The 22,643-nt window shown below is 40.5% G+C and overlaps 1 long non-coding RNA gene and 1 pseudogene across 29 annotated transcripts in view; both read right to left on the bottom strand.

The window, feature by feature from the left end:
• Window positions 1-22,643, bottom strand: part of LOC107499481 — a 171,334-nt gene that overhangs the window by 144,620 nt on the left and 4,071 nt on the right. For 25 of the 29 annotated variants that reach the window (XR_004952784.1, XR_004952796.1, XR_004952806.1 and 22 more), the window contains 2 exons: window positions 18,702-18,820; window positions 5,561-5,755 (listed from right to left, as the gene is read on the bottom strand). The exons of 1 other annotated variant lie outside the window; for it this stretch is intronic. This is a non-coding gene — a long non-coding RNA (uncharacterized LOC107499481). Of the gene's footprint in view, window positions 1-5,560; window positions 5,794-18,701; window positions 18,821-22,643 lie in introns of all 29 variants that reach the window. 3 more of the 29 variants (XR_004952781.1, XR_004952785.1, XR_004952786.1) reach the window with 3 other exon arrangements.
• Window positions 4,441-4,546, bottom strand: LOC118608028 (annotated as a pseudogene).

Here is a 22,643-nt window from a genome sequence, read left to right as displayed (position 1 = left end):
GGCTACATACTGCATGATTCCAATTACATGACATTCTAGAAACAGTAAAAAGATCAGTGGTTGCTAAGCTTCTAGGGAAGGAGGGAGGGACTGCACTGAAAAGCCCATATTCCAACTACTCATGAAAACTATTCTGTATTATACTGCAATGATGGATACAGAGCATTATGCTTTTGTCAAAACCCATAGAAGTGTACGACACAAAGAGTGAACCTTAATGTAAATTATGAACTTTAGTTAATGATAACATATCGATACTGGTTTATCAATTGTAACAAATGTACTGTAGCAAAGCAAGGCGTTAGTGGGGACAACTATGGTCAGGGGAATGGGAAGAGGGGAATATATGGGAACTCTATACTATCTGCTCAAATTTCTATAAACCTAAAACTGCTCTAAAAAATTAAAGTATTAATTAAACAGAAAACATAAACAGAAAATGAAGTACAATATATGTTACAACATGCAGGACTTTTGGAAACATTATGCAAATTGAGACAAGCCGGTCACAGAAGACTGCACTTTGCAAGATTCCATTTAGAGGAAAGTTCCAGAGGAGGCAAATCTATGGAGACAGAGAGTAGGTTAGTGGTTGCCTAGGGCTGGGGAGAGTTAAGGAAAAATGGAGATTGGCTGCTAATGGCTATGGGGTTTATTTTGGGGGGATTAAAAATGTTCTAAAATGTATTATGGTGCTTGTGATGATGGATGCACAGCTCTGTGAATATATTAGAAACCATCTGAAATGGATGAACTGTATGGTGTATGTATACCCCAAAAAAGCTTGAAAAATACTAATGAACTGGAAAATCTCAATAAAATGGATGATTTTCTAGGAAATGTAGCAAGTTGGAATTACAAAGTAGAAAACATGGGAGAAAACTAGGCTATTAAAAAGTTTCCTCCAATGATTGTTTTAGTGCCCAGATAGATTTTGGGCAAGCTTTTTCTAATTTATAAGGAACAGATAATTTCCACGCTCTAAAAGTAGCTCTGAGTGTAAAGGAAAAGAAGGAAATAAGCCCTGTTCATTTTATAAAACTAAAGTTATCCTGTCCGCAAAATGTGATTAATGCACAAACACACAGAGAAAGAAAACTGAAGACTAATATCAGTTACAAATAGATGCGAAAATCCTAAATAAAATATCGGCAAACGAAACCTGGCAAGACAAAAAGAATACTACAGAGGGATTATTCCAGGAGCGGAATTTAATATTAGGAAATCTTGACATATGGTTTATGACAACAATTAGCTAAAGAAGAAAAACTGCATGAATGACAAAAATTTAATATCTTAAATTCATTTCAAAAATCTCTCAAGAGGAAAAATATCTATACCAGAATAGAAAAGTGGGAAAAAGAGTTAAGAAAAGGAAAAAAGTTCAGCTTCACTAGTAGTCAAATAAATGTAAATTTTAAAATAAGATACTAATACTTTGCAGTCAAATTGGCAAAAAAAAAATCTCAGTAATATAAAAAATTTCAGAAAAACATGGCATGCCCACATTCTGCCTCTAATATGAGGATTATTATAGGGCTATTTAGCAATTCCCAGAAGCCTTAATGGGCATGCATGTGGAACCGACAATTGTACATCTAGGAATTTATTCAAAGGAAGCAGTCACAGATTTTTACAAAGACAGCCACAGAATTCTCATCTCTGCATTGTTTACAGTAGGGAAAAACAGAAATAAAATAAATGTCCAACAGTAGTGAGTCAGTCAAAGAAATTGTGGTACTTTCATACAATGAGATTCTCTGTGAGCACTGAAGGTACAGAAGAATAATGAACTTAAAAGAATGTTCAGAATATATTAAGGAAGAAGCTTATATATACAGAAAAACAGTATATATACAGAAAAGAAGACTGAAAGGTTATAACAAAATATTTACAGTGCTTACCTCTGAGTAGTAAAAATATAGGTGACTTTTATGTCCCATCATGTTCTCCTTTTTGTATATCTGTACTTTCTACATGGTCTATAATAAAGATGTATTACTTTACTAAAGGAAAATTCCATAAAAGAGTACCTTTTAATGCTTATACTTTTTAACTCCAAAGTTCCACTTCTTCACCTTTATCCTGATAATGACACATCTACATAAATGTTTATGTGAGGACACATGTTATAATAGCAAAAAAGATCAACTAAGTACCTAGCGATAGTAATTGTAAAGTATAACATAGCTACTGCTATAGCTAGAGAATATAGGGCAACTATTAAAATCATGAGGTAGAAGAATACTTAAATACGTTAAAAATTCAGTGACAAAGGCAGATTATAAAACATTAACTACCCTACAAAGCTAAATAAAAAAAACTATGTAGAAAAGATGGAAAGAAATATACCAAAATGAACATCGACTATGGTTCGCTCCAAGCGAGAGCACAGGTGACTTGTTTATTTTCATCTTTCTGCACTTTACACGTTTTTACATTGTACCTAATTTTAAACTCCAGAAAAAAACTTGAGTTTGCATTTAGGAGCAAGGAGAAAGAAAAGGCAGAAAACAACATAACGGTAAGTACAAACACAGGAAACTCTGGAACCCAGTGTACCGAGATGTTAAGAATGGTTCATCCTTATTGGTAGGAACATGGGTGAAGGTTGCTTTTGCGACTATGATTTTCTAGTCTTCGTTTTCCAAAAAAATAAAAAAAAATTAGACAAATCCAAGCGAGAGAGACATGGATATTTCTCGCATTGGTTCTAGACAGGTGGGGGCCCTGGCCTCCAGGGCTGTGCATGGGAGCACCGCCAGGGAAATGACGCACCGATGCCAGCGTCCCCACTCCACTGCGTGCTGGGCAGCCCCTTACCCTATAGCAACAGCCCCACAACTCAGGGTCGTGTGCCCCTAGGCCCGCGGAACCTCCAGTCGTGCAGTCTCCAGTCAGAGGGGTTTCTCCCTTGCCATGGCCCTCTACTCTAGCTTTTGGGCCATCTTCCCCCTGCCTCTAGACTGAGCTACTAGACTGAGCTCTCGAATCTTACCTCTCTACCACAGCACCTTGCATTGATAGAATAGAGTAGGTGTTCACTGAACATTTATGAGCCTCTGAAAGGCAGGCAGGTATGAAGCAGTATCTTGATGCCTGCCTTGAGACTAGAGAGACAAAGGTACCAGCGACCCAGAAGTGTTTCAACCCAGCTCACCGCCCAGCCACTTCTTGTAGCTCATAGGGCTGCAGTGGTCTCGTGGGTGAAGAATGCCAACTAGTGGAACGGAGTAGGCATAGGCAGTGATAAAAACAGGTCAAAATCAAACGGATCTCTTTCCATGTAAAAATATATGAAGCATCAAAATAAGTGGAACGGTGAGGACCAAATGAACTGTCTGTATAAGGACACGTCAGCAATGAAGTCAATGTAGCATCGACATACAAACTTACTTGTGACGCGTTGTTTCTTTCGTTTCAAAGTGAAAGAACTGCCAAGGGCTTACAAATTAACCCGAAGAGTCAAGTTTCATAATGCTCACTTAAAGTTTCTGTGGATGCTATGGTACCCCCATAACTTCAAAATCATCCTACCATTTTCAGCATTCTTTCTGACTTAGCGGGGAGATGATAGAATTTGTCAAAAAAAAGTATGTGAAGGGAGAAACCACCTTTGCTAAAAGGTCATGTAAAGAAAAATATGAAAAAAGAACCTCTTTTCCTCAAAACAAATTAGTCCTTTAAATTCTTGCTTGGTGTATCAAGGCACAGACTAGTGTTTTTAGAAAAAAAAGCTTTTAGGAACAGAAACACTCGGTCCTTATATTTTCCCCTTTAAGTATAAGCCAAATGGTGGCTGATTACTGGGCAAGTGAAATTCCTCAATTTCCTCTAACAGCAGAGTAGAATGAGGCCCCATTGCTCAGGCTCACACATAATGAACCTGAAAACACGTGCGGACAAAACACCTTGGCCCTGGTCTGTGTCGAGTGATGCCCTCTCTTTCAGTGCAATAAACTAGATGGGTCAATCTGGACTTGGAGCGTCACGGAACCACACAGACTTCATGATGCCATGGGTCCTATACTACACACAGCTTGCGAAGCCCATTCTGGACAAGCATTTTTGAAAAGGAAGGCACAGGATTTTTTTTTTAGCTAAGCCAGAGATATCTTTGCCAACATAACCAGAAAGTCTGTGGAACTCAAGAGGTAACACCTTATCTGCTTCTAAACACCAGCAGAATAACGGAGCTCACACTAAAGTAGGGTGACCTGCATAACACCTTTCCTGTCAATGGTGCAAGTTGATGCCTGAACTTGTCTCAATGTCCACTGAACTGTCTCTTGTCCTAACTTGCCCTAATTTGGCCAAATCTATACATTTTAGCCATATTAACATTCTTGATTTTTATTTTTATTTTTTTTAGGTGAGGCAACCCTTGATTGACCTCGCAGATTGCAAAGACCTTGTCAGCTTACTATCCCTTATTTTTTACACCTACAGCACTTGGTCTCCCATTCAAGTACTAACCAGGCCCAACCCTGCTTAGCTTCCAAGATCAGACGGGATCGGGCTTGTTCAGGGTGGCATGGCCGTAGACACCATATCAACATTCTTAAAGTCTAACTCTGGCCATTTCATATTTCTCCTCCAACCTCTGTTCAAAAACCTTCGATGCCTCTAAACTGCCTATCAAAAAACAGTTGAAATACTTCAGGATAGTATTCAAGGCCCTCAAAAATGTGTCCTCAACCTAACTTTCCAAACATATTTGACATAATTCTCCCATGATGATGAGCCTGTGCTCTAGTCAAACTAAGTTGCTTACTGTTTAAGTGTTATCAATATATATTTTTTTCACTTCTCCAGTAGTGAAAAAAAACACAACAGATCACCCCTAAAAGCCACTAGGACCATTCCCAAGTGCTGTAAATGGCCTGCCCAGAAAAGAAGTATCTTCACCAGTACCATCACACAAGACACTGCCTTTGGAAATACAGATCCATGAAGGATGAGTCAAGTGGTTATACCTCTCAGCACCTGACCTTATTCTGCTACTGACTAGTCCACTGTGAAATTTTGACATTTCATTGGCTCTACATGTTCATTATTTTTTTTTGTATTATTTTTGTAAATCTCACTGACGACAACTGCCAAAATGCTATAACTTCCAAAAAAAAAGTCAATTTAGGTGAATTTGGCTTTGAGAATTTAGAAAGATTTTGCAAGGCATTTTGAGATCCTATGAGACATTCTGGAATGCCCCCAAAATGGAGTTGAGAATCACCGTCTTAGCTAATATGTTTGCCTCTCTCCATGCTTCGTTGTTTTCACTTACAGAATGAGAATGAATGATGTTCCTACTCTCTCTCTCAAGTCTCTCATCTTGGATATTACGACGACAAATGCTGCATACAAAGAACTTTGTTTTCCCCAGAATAAAGGAGTTTCACATAACCCAGATTAAACAATTTAACCATAACTACAAATCCCCTTATGACAGCCTACAAGCTACATATTACCAACAAAATATGAGACACTATCACATTATTTGATGACACACAGTTATAAAGTTCCTTTAGGATGCAGAAAACATTAGTGTTACTGAACTTACGCTGGGAGACCATGATGCTTGGGAAGGTGTGAACTAAACAGCAAAACAGAATTGTCCTTGGGAAGAAATTGGATCTGGAGCTGGCTTTAGCTTATGTGAACAGAGGAATTCCTTCTGAGGTGGGACGGCAGTTCAGGATGAGAAGAAGATAACTTGTCTCAATGTCCGCTGGGTTCTCTGTTGAAATGTTTCTTTCTGCAGAGAGATTATAAGTGAAGCACTGGGAATAGAGGCTGGAAAACAAACAGAGGGCTTCCTTGTCAGGAGTATGCTTTGTCTCCACAAAAGCATTTTGTCTGTAATCGCAATTCAGCAAATTCTTTATGACAGAATTCTTTTATTGCAACTGTCTCTAAGAGGTTGGAATTCTCCAAGCAGCAGTCTGCTGGGAATTCTAATAGTAGACTATAACTGTAACTGTAAATAAGAGGTCTACAAGTCACCAGAGTCTCAGACCAAAGAGAAGGTTACAGACCATGCAGGCTGCACAAGAAGCCCATCCCAAGTAGATTGGAAGAGTCCAAGTCATTCTAAAAGGATTACAGGAAGGAATCCAAGAATCGTAGACCTATCTCAGAGACAGAAAATGCCTGGAGACATAATCTGTTATAGCCCTTTTACAGAAAACAAAGGTTTATGCTTTTTTAATGTAGGCTTAAAATTAAGAATATATCACTTGGTAACCTCAGCTAAAAATAACTATTGTGAAATAAACAATACATGTGGTACAATTTCACACAATAAAATTAAGTAAATTTTTCAAAGAGTCTATGACAATTTTTGAATATAAAAAAGAGGTCCGCATAAATTATTCAGTAAGCTAATCTGAAATCACTAACTAGGTCTTCCTGCTTTTTATTTCTTCTTTCCCATTCTGTTGAGTCATTGCTTAGGTCACTAGGTGTCTCCAGTTCTTACTAGAATCACAAATGATTTTGACCTTTCAGCAGAAGAACCATCCCAAAGCCCTAAATAAACCCTGGAGGGATGCGCTAGGTCTTCGTTTTCCTTAGGACTGTCTTTGCGTACACAGAAGGGGATCTAGATTAAATCATTTTCAGAAGTATCTATACATCCCAACAGAGGCTGCTCGTTTCCCGGGTCAGAAGCTAGGGAAAACTAAACACACAGCATAGTTCTGGGCTTCCGAAGTCGTCTTCTCAGCTACAGGAGATAAGTTCCAGATCTCCCAAGACTTGGCGTGTTGGCTGTCAGACAAGCATAAGGGAAGGCTACTCCATCTCTGAAAGAGCTCTGCATGCAGAAGCTAAAGGGCCATCTGTTTGGGACATTGAAAACATTACTGCTCTGGATGAAACTTGGGACTCCAAGAACTCTAAAAGGGGAATGAAAGGACAGCAATCACACCAATCCCTGACTGGTTTGCTGCACTTTGAAATTTACAAATGATTTTCTCCTCCATTATTAGTTGATAGTCACACAATGCCCTGATGAAGCCAATGTTGTTAGGATATGAGAGATGGGAAATTTATGTGCAGAGAGGTCAGTCAGTGTCATGCAGCTGGTGACTAGTAGAGCTAAGATCTAAACACTCCTTTCCCGGTCATGCAGGGCCCATGAACAGAAGATAGTCTTCTGTTTTCTGTGGCCCTATCACCCTTTCTGGAGAGCCTCCAGGATGGAGACCTTGCAGAAGACGCGATCTAATCTTCTCTTGAAACTTTCTGCACAGCTGTGGAATATGCAGTCAGGGGTGGCCGTGGCACTGTAGCAGAAAGCCTGAGAATTAGCGGAGTCAATTCTATGCTCAAGGAGTTCCTATTCCTTTGTAGATTCCTCAGCTCTCTAAAAAGGGGCAGCGCTCCTGGATTTATTCTGAGCACTGAGAAGTAAACAGGATTATTTGTGTTTTACTAGAACAACTAACATACTGAGAGGAAATAATTTTGAGTGGGCCTCATAATGGCCAGAAGGTGGTAGCACCTCATTCAGACCCTAAAAGTGCAGAAGTTAGGGCTGCCATCTATCTTTGAAGTGACTATGAACAACTAGTTTTCTCACCTAATTAATCTGGTACTAACTTAAGTAATTCCTTACTTTTTCTACCCTAAAACCGAGATCAGGGAAATGATGCAATAATGTAACTTGGTCTCCCTCAGTCTCAGCCATACTTGTTCACCTTTGAGAGTCTTTTGTCTTGAAGAGCAGTGACGAATCTCCCTGAAAATGGATATCCTAAAATGTCTCCCCTCAGCAATTTCTCCATTTCACGAAGAAGAGATTTCAGTTTGCAAATACTTAGTACATAGGTGGCCTTCGGATTATGAATGTGACGGAGTGGCTTGTAGCAGCCGATTATTTCTATTGAGAATAACTAGGAAAGCCAGATAAATGTTTAAAACATCTGTTTGAAGATATGGGAGCAATGATGAGGCAAGAGGACTTCGGGAAAGAGAGGCGATAACACTCCACAGTCACTTTCTTCCTCAAAACATTTGCTGATTCTGCACATGAGACAAATGGGCAGGGGTATGAGGAAGGGCCTGGACTGAGGGCCTCTACTAAGAGGACAGAAACCAGCAGAGCTTTGGGACATCGTTTGAAGATGGAGAAAAAATATTTGAAGCTGGAAAAGCCAGGATTCTGGTGAGAAGAAGGGGAGAAACCGACAGTTTTTCCCTCAAGATATTTACTGAAATTTGAAACTGAATTAGCCAAAAAAAAAAAAAACCTAATAAAATGACTGTCACACTAGAATTTTATACCTAGCAAAAATTATCTTTCAAAAAAAGGATAAAATTTTAGGGACGAAGTGGCAACACTGGCGTTATAGTTTTTGAATCTGCTTAAATCACTCGCTTAAGACAGATAGTGTGCTAGAATGGCAAAACAAAAACCCACTAACAACATCTACAACAATCCTAGGTGAAAAAGTATCGAAATGAAACCCAGAATATGACTAGGTAGAGATAATTCATTAATGTCTATGAGACAGTATAGTATCAGCATCATTTGAGAGGAAGTGGAAGGAATAAATAGGGACGTCTGAAATACCCGAAAAAAGAAGTACCCCAAAATAGTCAACATACACTTACTGCGAAGCACAGCAGAACATTTTAAGGACAACAGTCCCAAGAAGAAAGAGTTCTGCACACTTCCAATGTTTGAGTAACTATGAGAGGTCTGAGGAGCTGAGCAGCCTGGGCTTGGGCAAATAAAAAAATTCATCAGCCAGGACAGGAAACAGCTTCCAGTCTAGGAGGCGGTACGCTGGAAGAAACACCACCCCACAGTTAAGAGAAAAAAACAAGCCAGACTGACTTCAAATTCATGAAAATTTTCTAATGCATTAGAGAGCTGAGGTTGCAAAGCAGCAAATTTGCCCCAAATCTGAGGATAAAGTCCCTGCAGGAGGGAGAAGATACGAACACTCACTTATCTGGGGTCAGCTTACTGAAAACTAAGAAGGGTTCAGCTAGAACGATCAATGAATTGCTGGTATGCGGATGGCAGGACAGAGTGAAACCTCTGAGGGCCTAGGAAACTGGGGAAACCTACATTCTTTTGCAGACTGTTTCTCCACGAACCCCGCTGAGTGCTTTCAGGAAAGATCAGAAAGAGCCCTAAGAATGGACCACTGAGATGCAGACTTTGGAGAGAGGAAGACTGGCCATACGGAAGGGATAAGATTCTCTGCCCCATGCATTTCCCCTATCTCCCCTAGCGGGGAACAATGCCTTACTCTGTGGGGGAAAGAACAGCAAGCTCTGTCACCTCTAGGGCACTGGTGGAAACCCACCGCAGCTAGGAGAAGGAAACAGAAAAAATAACTATTTTGGAGGGAAGGTCAGAAATATGTGGGAGGCCCAGAACTACACAAGGGAAGAGACAAAGACTTGAGAATGCTATACTCCTTGAGACCAAGGAACATAGTACCTAAGACCAAGGATTAAGCGGAATAGGGGAAAATGCCCTCCTGCCAATTTCCCACATTACTGAGCAAACAAATTCAAGCAACTAGTAAAAGCAGAATTCTAAGGGGGAGGGGTGAGGCGGGGGGACAGAAGAGCAGCAAAGAGATGATCTGAGGCACAGTGTAAAGGGACGATCTCAAGCTTAGTGTTTACAGACATTGCTAGGGAAGACCAACTCTCACCCTAAGCGTACGGAAACACTACAGGAATTTGAAGCCTGTGGTGCAGAGTACAGATAATACATCTGATGGCACAGAAGTAGTTTCACATTGTAAAAAATCATCATCTTAAACAAAATGGAGAATGAATAGTATCAAGTAAATAGTGTATCTTAAATAATAAACCTCTTCTAAAAGTAGTTTTATTTACTGAAAGACAAAAATTAATGTGAAATGTAAATATACCGTATGAACCTGCAATTTCACTCCTAGGGAAGAAGTAAAATGAAAACATGTACACACAAAGCCTTGAAAGCAAATGTTCATAAAAGCATTATTCACAACAGCCAAAAATCAATCATACGTTCATCAACTAATAAACAAACAAAATATGGTATACCTCCAAACAATGGAATGCTATCGAGCAATACAAAGGAACAAAACACTGATTCATGCTACAACATAAATGAGCCTCATTACGCTAAGTAAAAAAAGCCAGATGCAAAAGACCCAATACTCTATGATCCAATTTATATGAAAACACGAAATAGAAAATTCCATAGGCATCGAAAGAAAATCAGTGGTTTCCTGGGTAAGGTGACTGACGTATGGTATGAGGGATCTTTGGGGTAATGGCAATATTCTAAAGAGTGGATTTTGGTGATGGTTGCACAACTTTGTAAATTCACTAAGAATCACTGAAGTGTACACTTAAATGGGTGAATTGTACAGTATGTAAATTATATCTCCATAAAGCTAACCTTTAAAATGAAAAACACTTTCTCAGAAAAACAAAAATCATGATGAAAATCATAGCCAGTAGTATTACTCCACAGGAAATCTTAAAGAAATTCTTTAGGCTCTGAGCAGTCAAAGGCAGTGGTTGACCTTGGCCTACATGGGTGCCCCTCACAAGAGGCCACAGAACCAACACACCTGGACAGACCACAAGAGAGCACTACCTGACTAGCCCCATTAAGGGCAAACCAAAAAGGTGGTCTCAACAGGTACACGAGTCTCCTGGGGCGAATCCCACTCCTTGGAGTCAGCCCCCACACAGCAGTTCAAATCCTGTGGGTGTGGCCAATACACACCCTAGTCAGCCTGAGAGTCAATCCCATCCACTGACATGTAGCAGCAATCAAGACTTAGCTACAACAGGAGAATACACACAAGGAACACGCCCAGAGCCCCCGGCATAGGTGATCAGGGAGATTGTGTCACTGGGCCACACGGGACACCTACTACATGAGGCCATCTGGCCGAGGTTGAGAGACATAACAAATCTTCCTAATACATGGAAACACAGAGAGGCAACTAACATGAGAAAACAAAGAAACATGCTACAAATGAAAAAGGAGGAAACTCTAGAAAAGAAAAACTAAATGAAATAGAGAAGAGCAGACTACCAGAGACAGAGCTCAAAGTAGTGGTTACAAGGATGCACCATGAACTTAGGGGAAGAATAGAAGTCAGAGAGGACTTCCAAAGAGAGACAGTAAGCACAAAAAAGGACAAAGAAACCATTGAAAGAACCCATCAGAAATGAATATTAACTGAAGTGAAGAATACACTAGAAGGAATTGATAGTACATTAGATGAAGCGAAGGATCAAATCAGTGAGTTGGAGGCAAGGTAACACCCAATCAGGACAGCAAAAAGAAAAAAGAATAAAAAAGAAAAGAGGAAAGGTGAACCTATTTGAAGAAGTAAGGATTGGAAACTTCCCTAACCTGGCAAAGGAAATAGACATAGAAGTCCAGGAAACACAGAGTCCCAAACAAGAGGAATTCAAACAAACCTAAACCAATGCACATCATAATTAAAATGCCAAAGGTTAAAGACAAGGAGAGAATCTTAAAAGTGGCAAGAGAAAGACAGTTAGTTACTTACAAGGAAGCTCCCAAAAGAATGTCAACTGATTTTCAACAGAAGCTTTGCAGGCCAGAAGGGAATGGCGAGAAATATTCAAAGTGATGAGAAACAAGGACCTACAACCAAGGCGACTCTACCCAGCAAGACTATCTATTAGAGTGGAAGGTGAGATAAAGAGCTTCCCAGACAGGAAAAAGCTAAAGGAATTCATCACCAATAAGCCAGTTTTACAAGAAATATTAAGAGGACTTCTGTAAAAAGAAGGGGGAACTCTATAAACATGAATTATAAAATAGAAATAACTACGTACCGACCAATAATCACTTTAAATATAAATGGATTAAATGTTCCAATCAAAAGACATAAGGGAGCTGAACGGGTAAGAAAACAAGACCCATACATATGCTGTCCACAAGAGACCTATTTCAGATTAAATGACACACGCGAACAGAAAGTAGAGACAGAAAAGATATTTCATGCGAATGAAAATTTTTTAAAAGTTGGGGTAGCAATATTTAGATCAGACAAAATACACTTTAAAACAAAGAAGACAAGTAAGAAACAAAGAAGTGCATTATACTGATAAAGGGATCAATACAACAAGAAGACATAACCCTAGTAAACAAATATGCACCCAACACAGGAGGACCAACGTATATAAAGCAACCATTGACCGACATAAAAGGAGAAATCAACAGTAACGCACTCACAGTAGAGGACTTTAACACCCCACTGATACCAATGGATGGATCTTCCAGACAGAAAATCAACAAGGAAATGGAAGCCTTAAATGACACACTAGACCAGATGGATTCGATTGATATTTTCAGATTTTTCACCCCAAAGCGGCAAGAATATACATTCTTCTTGAGTGCACATGGAACATTTTCCAGGATAGACCACATTAGGACACAAAACAAATCTCAATAAATTTAAGAAGATTTAAATTATATCAAGCACCTTCCCTGACCACAATGATATGAAACTAGAAATCAACTACTAGAAAAAACACTGGAGAAAAACATATACATGTAGACTAATAAATATGCTACTAAACGATGAATGGGTTAACAATGAGATCAAGAGAGAAATCAAAAGATACCTAGAAACAAATGAAAATGAAACACAAATCGAAATCTATAAGACACAGCAAAATCTGTCCTAAGGGGGAAATCCATAGCATTTACAGGCCTACCTCAAGAAACAAGAAAAAGCTCAAATAAACAATCTAACCTTACACTTAAAAGAACTAGAAAAAGAACAGCAAACGAAGCCCAAAGTGAATAGAAGGAAGGAAATAATACACATCGGAGTGGAAATAAATGAAGTAGAGTCTAGAAAAACAATACAAAAGATTCATGAAACCAAGAGGTGGTTCTTTGACAGGATAAATAAAATTGATAAACCTTTAACCAGACTCATCAAGAAAAAGAGAGGGGACCCATATAAATCAAATCAGAAATGAAAGACTCCAAAGAAATACAAAGGATTATAAAAAACATACTATGAGCAATCATATGCCAACAAATTAGACAATCTGGAAGAAATAGATACATTCCTAGAAAAATACAATCTCCCAAGACTGAGTCAAGAAGAAACGGAAAAGCTGAACTGAGTACCACCAACGAAATCAATAATCAAGGACTACGTGGCTCCATAAAGTTCACCAAACATTCAAAGAATTAACGTCCATTCTTCTCAAACTATGCCAAAAAATTCCGGAGGAGGGAAGGCTCCCTAACTCTTTTTATGAGGTCACCGTTGCCCTGATTCCAAAACCAGGCAAAGACATTACAGAAAAAAGAAAACTATAGGTTGATAACTCTGATAAACATTGATGCAAAAATCCTCAACAAAATATTAGCAAACTGAATTCAGCAACACATTAACAATATCTTACACCATGACCAAGTTGGATTTATTCCTGGGATGCAAGGTTGGTACAATATCCGCAAATGAATTAATGTGATACACCACATTAAGAAATTGAAAGATAAAATCATAGATGCAGAAAAAGCATTCAACAATATCCAACATCCATTTATGATAAAAACTCTCAGCAAAGTGGGAATAGAGGGAACATACCTCAACAGAATAAAGGCCAAGTATGACAGTCCTACAGCTAACATCGTACCCAATGGGGAAAAGCTCAAAGCACTTTCATTAAGGTTAGGAACAAGATGAGGATGTCCACTTTCACTTCTATTCAACACAATATTGGAAATCCTAGCTGTAGCAATCAGACAAGAAAGACATATAAAAGGAATCCATATTGGAAACGAAAAGGTAAAACTGTCACTATTTGCAGATGACATAAGACTACAGAGGGAGAACCCTAAAGAGTCTACCAAAGAACTGTTAGAACTGATCAATGAATTCAGTAAAGTAGCAGGATACAAAATTAATATTCAGAAGTCACTTGCATTTTTATACACCAATGACAAAATATCAGAAAGATGAATTAAGAAAACAATCCCATTTACAATTGCATCGAAAACAATAAAACACCTAAAAATCAAATTTACCCAGGAAGTAAAAAAACCTGTTCTCTGAAAATTATAAGTCATTAAAAAGAGAAATTGAAGAAGATACAAATAAATGGAAGCATATACCATGCTCGTGGGTAGGAAGAATCAACATCATTAAAATGGCCATACGACCCAAAGCAATCTGTAGATTCAATGCAATTCCTATCAAAATACCAATGCCATTTTTCAGAGAGCTAGAACAAACAATATCAAAATTTATATGGAACCTTAAAAGATCCTGAATAGACATAGCAGTCTTGAGAAAGAACAAAGTTGGAGGTATTACACTACCTGATATCAAGCTATACTACAAGGCTACAGTAATCAAAACAGCATGGTACTGGCATAAAAACAAATACATGGATCAATGGAAAGAGAATAGAGAGCCCGGAAATAAATCCATACCTATTTGATCATTTAATACATGACAGAGGAGGCAAGAATATATGATGGGGTAAAGACAGTCTCTTCAACAAATATGTTGGGAAAACTGGATGGATACATGAAAAAAATGAAATAGGACCACCTTCTTACACCATATACAAGAAAAAGCTCAAAATGGATTAAAGACTTAGATGTCAGACCTTAAGCCATAAAACTGCTTGAAGACAACTTAGTAAACTCTCTGATGTTGCTATCAGCAATTTTTTTCTGCTATATCTCCTCAGGCAAGGGAAACAAAAGGAAAAATAAACAAATGGGACCACATCAAACTAAAAAGTTTTGTGTGGCAAAGGAAATCATCAACAAAATGAAAAGACAACCTACTGAATGGGAGAAGATATTTGCCTATGATACATCTGATAAGGGGTTAATGTCCTAAATTTATAAAAAAAAACTCATACAAGCCAACAACAACAACAAAAAACAATCCAACTTAAAAAAATGGGCAGATGACCTGAATAGGTATTTCTCCAAAGAGGACACAGAGATGGCCAATAGACATATGAAAAGATGCTCGAGATCACTTATATTCAGAGAAATGCAAATTTAAACTACAATAAGATATCACCTCACACCTGTTGGAATGGCTATCATCGATAAATCAAAAACTCAAGTGCTGGTGAGGGCGTGCAGAAAAGGGAGCCCTTGTACACTGTTGGTGGGATTGAAAAATGGTGCAGCCACTGTGGAAAAGTTTGGAGGTTGCTCAGGAAATTAAAAATAGAACTACCTTTTGACTCAGCAATTGCACTTCTGGGTATTTATCCAAAGAAAACCAAAACAATAATTCATAAAGATCTATGCATCCCTATGTTCATGGCAACACAATTTACAATAGCCAAGATATGGAAGTAACTTAAGTGCTCATCAATAGACTGGATAAAGAAGTTACGGTGTGTGTGTGTGTGTGTGTGTGTGTGTGTGTGTGTACACAGACATGCACGATTATTACTCAACCATAAAAAAATGAAATCTTACCATTTGCAATGACATGAATGGACCTGGAGGGTATAGTGCTGAGTGAAATAAGTCAGACAGAGAAAGATAAAAACTGCATGATTTCACTTATCTGTAGAATTTAAGAAACAAAATTAACAAAACAAACATAGAATCCTATGTACAGAGAACAAACTGGTGATTGCCGGAGGAAGGCGGTTGAGGGGCTAGGTGAAAAGGTGAAGAGATTAAGAAGTACAAATTGGTAGTTACAAAAGAGTCATGGGGACATAGAGTACAGCATAGGGAATGTAGACAATACCGTAATGTCTGTGTATGGCCGGATGGGTGCTTGAGTAACCAAGGATGGGCCAGGCGGGGGGATCGCTTCATAAATTATATAAACGTTAAACCATTGTACTGTATCCTGGAAACTAATATGTAAAAAAAGATTACACTAAAAAAACCTAAAAATAGACTTAGTAGACAACCCAGCAGTTGCACTCCTGGTCATTTTTCACAGAGAAATGAAAACTTAGGTTAGTGCAGAAACCTGTACCTGAATATACATAGTGGCTTTAATAGCCAAAAACTAGAAATTACCAAAATGTGCGAATGATTAAATTATGGTGCATCTGTACTCGGAAATACTATCCAGCAATAAAAAGAAACAAATTACTGATATAGGCAAGAACTTGATCCTCTAGGTAATTTTGCTGAGTGAAAAAAAAGTCCAAGAGCAAAACATTAGACATTATAGTATGATTCCATGCATATAAGAGTCTTAGAATAACAAAATTATAGAGATGGAGAACAAAAGAGTGGTTTCCAAGGTTAAGGTATGTGTGGTAGGAGGTGGGGTAAAAGGGTACCTGTGGGGTGGGTTGATCATACAGTGATGGTGCAGTTCTGTACTTTTGTGGTGGAAGGTACAGGTGAAAAAAACTGCATAGAGACACACACATAAATGCATGAGTAACTGGCAAAATGGAAATGAGCTCTGTGGGTTGTACCAATGGCAATTTCCTGGTCATAACACTGTATGTACTGTGGGGAGCTGAGTGAAGGGTATATGGAACATCCCTGTAGATTTCTTGGCAACTTCCTCTGAATCTATAATTATTTCAAAACAAAGTTTTAAAAAATTAACGATAAGAAAATAAGCACCTCAGTTTTTGAGATGGGCAGAAGATCTGAACACAAAATTCACCAAAGAAGTTACATGGATGGCAAGTAAGCATGTAGAAAGATGCTCGACATTATTAATCACCAGAGAAATGCACATTAAAACCACAATGAGATACCACTATACACCTCAGAAGAGCTAAACTTTTTAAACACTAGAAATAACAAGTGACGGCACAGATGTTCCCACGCTGGAACTCTCAAACACCACTGAGAGGAATGCACAATGCTACGACCATGATGCAAAAGTTCGCCAGGTTGTCATAAAGTAAACATTCATTTACCATGTAAACCAGCAATCCTGCTCCTGGGTATTTATTTACTGAATAGAAATAAAAACGTGTTTACACAAAAACCTGCATACAAATACTTATAGCAACTTTATTCGTAATAGACAGAAACTGGAAACAAACCAACTGTCCCTCAACTGGTGACTAGATAAAATGAGGCGCATCCATACAATGGACTACCCCCGGCAAATAAAAGATACGCACAACTACGTGGATGAATCACGAAGGCATCTGCCTAAGTGAGAGAAGCCAGATGCAAAAACTACATATCACGTGACTCCATTTACTTGATGCTCTGGTAAAGGTAAAACTGCAGGGATAAAGATCGGACCAGTGGCTGCCAGGGTTTGGGAACGGGAGAGGGGTGGGACACAAACAGGCAGCACCAGGCAGTCTGGGGGTGACGGAATCCTCTGTATCTTGATTGCGGTGATAGGTACCTGGCTCTGTGCTTCAGTCCAAATTCGGGAAAGAATACACTGCAGGAGTTCCCTCTACGTAAACAAACCCAAACGAGATGCCCCTGCATGCGCACCGAAGTGACAGCATGTGCTACCAAGGATGGAGCGTAAGTGGAGCTCACACACTGCCGGCGGCAGTGCAAACGGCTACCACCACTGTGGAAAGCTATTTGGCAGTATCTGTGAGAATTAAACATGCGCACATCCTATAAATCATCAATTCCACCTGTAGACATATGTACAACAGAAACATGTATTTACTAAAAAAGTCAATACGAGAATGCTCACAGCAGCTTTCCGGGTAATAACAAAAAGCTGGAAACCATGCCAGTGTCCACAAACAGTAGAACGGATAAATTAATCGTAGCATAACCATAAAACGGAATACTATACAGCAATAAGAATTAAAGAAATACTGCTCACACAACACCATGGATGAATCTCACAAACAATATTAAGAATCCAGACAATAATAAAATTACATAATGTAGGATTCCATTTACGTGAAGCAATCAAAGATACCACAAGTCAAAACTAGTGGTTACCTTTGGGCAGAAGTAGTGAGTTGGAGGGGATCACAAGAGAGTTCTAGCAATGTTCTGGACCTCCATATAAATGCCGGGAACTGGTGTGTTAACCTTGTGAATATCCATCGTTCTGTTCACTGTATATTTGGGCATTGTTTGCTTGTAAATTATACTTTCATTTTTAAAAGTTTTCAAAACAAAATATGTATATTTTTCTTTTCTTTTTAAAATTTAGGCTTGCTGACCAAAGAGTTTCTGATTCCAAAGGGGACGGGTGAGAATTATACATGAAAGCATTTGTTCCTGATTGGACAGAAGGATGAAAGCAACCTCTGATCACTTGCTCTATCATGCATGGGGCTTCACAATTGGGAGAAGCAGGTATTTTATTCCTGTTTTTAGAGATGGGGAAGAGCCAAGGACAAGATGAATGGTTTTAACTGTGACTGTGTAGTTCAGCATTTCTAGAATGACAAACTCAGGGAACATGAGAGAGAAAAAGGCCTCAAAAGAGCATCTAGTCCAGCTCTTCTGTTTTACAAAAGGGGAAGATGTGTCCCAGAATGGATAGGACTCATTCAAGATTACCCATCTACCGAAAGAGAAGGGACTAGAACTTCTGCCTTCTACGTGCCATCCTGTGTGTGTGTCCAGGGCACCACGACCATGGTTCACACAAATCTCATTAAAACTTTATGGAATGGAGGGGAAAGGGCATTAAATTGGGAGTTGGAACACCTGGATCTTGTCCAAGTTTCGCCAACTCAGCTTAACTTACACCTCTGAGTTTTAATTTCCTCACCTGTGAAATACGGGGTGACAATGACAAAATCGACAAGAAGTAAGTGGCAAGTCTTGGATCCATGAGAGAGGCAGGATCAGTTTCTGTGAAGCCTGAAGCTCATAACACTTTGAGCCCTCCTTAAGGAAAAGAATACAAAATTACCAATACAAAATTAGGAACAAAAGTGTGTATTTAAAATGAGAAAAGTAATACAATAGAGCATACATCTGAAAAATCAAATGTTAGACACATCTCAAAATTCAGGAAAAATGCCTAATAAAAGCGTATTTTTATTAACTACCTGACATACCTCTGAAATATACTATTCCTACTTTTCTTGTCTGCTATATTTGGAGACTCACTGGACTCAGCAAAGTGTACTCACAGCTATAGCTGCAGCAAGGACAAACAGGTGGATCGCGAGGGGAGAAGCCCCAGGCAGAGTCTGGAAGAACCCATGTGCAGACTTCCTCATGCTCTCCCCGCCCATGAGGGCCACGCGGAACACACTGTTCCTTCAGCAATGAAAATGCAGTGACATGTGTATGATGTTTCTGCCCAAGGCAGTCCAGACTCAACGCCCATGGTGTTATGCAGGGCCGGTCACAAAGGCGCCCTCTGGCTAGTGTGCACCCAAATTCCAGATTCCCAGAAGGAATGCGAGGATTCAGCATAAATCACTTTGTTTTTAAAAAGTCTATAAGTGAGCTAGGCTCATCAGTTTTCTGTTAACTGGGGGCACTCTCAGAGCCAAGTGCCCAGATGCCAGCAGAGGGCCACCCTTATGAGCAGGCCTTTCTATGGACAGCAGTCTCAGGCCTGCTAAATTAACTCTTCTCTGCACACTACTCAATGTGTGTAGTCCTGCTACACGCCTATGCCTCAGAATCACAGGAATTCTCAAGAATCCCATCTCATACAACCCCCATCCAAATTGTAGCATGAATCTATGTTGTGTTTATAACTGTGTACACTGCACACTAATTATATTCCAGACATGAGAGGACTTGTGTCTGTCCATTTCACATCTCTGACTGGAAGACGTTTCTGCAGACTAGCTTTGGCTCCTTACATTGTGAACCTTGATTCTCCATGACTGCCAACACGCTTTTGGCACATAGTGCTGTAAAGCACAGCGACATCGCATTGTGCCCTCCGGCCTCATACCTCTTGATCTGATGCTGTGTGTGTTGGCACATTAAGAGGTATTCCTGAAAGCAATTTCAATACAGGGCAGCTCACAATGACTTAAACATGTACGGAATTGGTTGGGAGCCCCTTAAATCTCTCTCCAAATCCAAATTAAATGGATCTCGATTTAACATCCCCTTGGCCAGATTCTCAATATGCCCATGGCCACTGCATTGCCACCCAACACAAGAGAAAAAGTGATGGACTCAGTAAAATTAAAAGAGAGGTACCCTGAATCCACTGCAGCTAAAAAAAAAATCTCTCGTAGATTTTACAAACCATATAAGTAGCGTAAACCATGATGCTCGGGCCCCTTCAAGGCCTGTACAAGCCAGTGACCCTAAAGCTCAGTCATAAATTTCATAACTTCACTGTATATGTGTGTCTGCTCCAGAGAGTTACAGAAGAGAAACCAAACACAGAAAAGGCTTGAGACCCAGAGAGCAAGGCAGAAAAAAGGAGAGTACACGATGAGAAGCAAAGAAATAAGGAAATGTGAACGAGTTCCAGATAACCAGCATGCAGAAATACCTGGGAATGAGTGACCACCAGGTGACCTAGGAATGGAACGACAGTCTGAGCTGAGACATAACACAAGGACCCAAACTAAGAGCTGCCTTTCTTCCACAGCCGAGGGTGAGAAATCGAACATGAGGTTGAGGTAGACACTGAGTGGACAGAAGGAGGAACTGGTTCAGAGGAGTCAGGCTTCTTGAATCATAGGCAGAGAAAACCTGTGCTTGGAGGGCATAGAACTGCATTCAGCAATCCGGGAACCAAAGAGACAGCTAAGACTTAAGTCCCAAACAGTACAGTCAGAGCATCAAACGCTTCCACAGCTTGAAAGGGCCTTCTAGGTACCACAGTCCACCCCCCACCCTCTGTGGGTGGAGGGAGCAGATAACCACAGCCAGAGTCAGGAGGACTGGTGGAGTCCTGCCTCGGTTATTTACTGTACAACCTGAAGTAAACCACCTCCCCTCTCTGAATCTCAGCTGCTTCGTCTCTAAAGTGAAGACAATGATAATGCAGCCCCAGGAGCCCAGGGAAAATCCAGTGTGGGACTAGGATGAGGAAAGGGACCTGGGCAGGCATCCTTCCTGAGCCGGGACACAAGGACCCACGGGCAAGCATGTTGTGAACGGCAAAGCTGTACGGGAGTGTCAGCACACCACTTCACAGCCGCGCATCACCCCAGCCCCGTGGGGCCTGGGCGCCGGTCCAGCCTATGAGCTGCACAAACACATGCCCACTCAGAGAGGGGAGCACTTCCACGCTCACGGATCCATGGATTCAAACGACGGGCTTCCACGCCAACGCCTGGCCTACTAGTATAGGCCCTTCACAAGGAACAAGCAAGCGGGGTTGCTATATCTTTGCGGTAACGAGCATTAGGAATCTGCGTTTCAATATCCATCACTCTAGATCTCACATCTCTATGCCTTGGGAAAGTTACAAAGATCAAGAAGAGAGGAATGGTCAGAGAAGGGAAAGAAGAGGTATTATACACTGCAGCAACATATTATTCTCAGCACCTTGTTTTCACACTCACCGCCCCTCCCCAGCCCCCCAAGCACTGCATGGAGCTTTCTGCTATGGAAGCTACTCACTGATAAAATCTCTGATGACCTTCAAAGCAAAGTGAAGTTAGATGAGTCGGCCAGCAGATGGCACAATGAGCTAGCTCTACTTTACTCTAAGCAAACGCTAGAGTCGTTTCATAGGCACAGCAGGCCCCTTTCCTAAAACTTTCTCGAAGAACCATTGTTACAAACACTGTAGTGGGTGATACAACATGCCAAGGAGACATGGTTCACCATCCTGTCTTCACCACATACTCTCCTCCTCCAAAGGCAGCATGTCAGGGGTAGTGAGCAAGGGGGGCACATTGCTATACTCCTCTCCCAGCCTGGACACTTATAGCTCAGGCCGCCTGAGACGCAGCTTAGGCAAACCCACACCACGTCTTCTCTGGGCCACACTGCTCAGCGTGGGCAACTCAAGGTGCCACATGGGGTAAATCGACCTTCTGGTAGGCTCCAGGAGGACCTGGCCCCAGCACCCTCACCCCATCCCCCACAACAATCCTCAGAACATAAAGACCTCATGTCATCTCTCCAAACTTCCTTCTAAAGTCAGGAACAGTTGGAAACCTCATCTCAAACCAGGAGAATAAGGTGGTCTCAAAAGGAAACGGCCCGTATGCTCAGATCAGCAAGGACGGGAGCATGCTGTAGGAATCACGGTGCATCTGTGGAAGGCTGCTCTTGGGTCACACAGGGTTTCAATGTATTACCCTGAGCGCCCAGTCTCAATGTGCTGCCTGGCCTACCAGAGGCACGCAAAGGTTTGTCAAACGACTAACTGACCAAATGAGTGAATCAATGAATTCTTCTCAGGGACAGAGCAAAAGTTCATCATTAAAACTGCAAGTGAGGGCATTGATCAGCTGCACACAGGACATGCCCAGACACCTAAGGGTGGCCTCTATGAGGTGGACCTGGTCTAGTTCCCAGCTGCATTTCCCATCACCTCACTCCACAAGTTCACCACTCTAGCCAAGAACCTTCTCATTTCCCTCAGGTATCTGGCCTTTTCCGGGGGCTCGTCCCCCAATTCCTACCAAATGAGACCCCTATTACCTTCAAGACCCAGTTCAAATGACTCTTTTCACTGCAGCCTTCTGCCCTGAACCAGTGCATCCTTCCTCTTCACATCCATCTAACCTCATTGCACCTCCCTTCACATGCCACAGTTGACAGGTTGCCC

Source organism: Rousettus aegyptiacus, unplaced genomic scaffold (genome assembly GCF_014176215.1).
Source record: "Rousettus aegyptiacus isolate mRouAeg1 unplaced genomic scaffold, mRouAeg1.p scaffold_m13_p_9, whole genome shotgun sequence".
Classification (NCBI taxonomy): domain Eukaryota; kingdom Metazoa; phylum Chordata; class Mammalia; order Chiroptera; family Pteropodidae; genus Rousettus; species Rousettus aegyptiacus.
The sequence above is the reverse complement of the archived record's forward strand: the minus strand, read 5'-3'. Positions and strand labels throughout refer to the sequence as shown.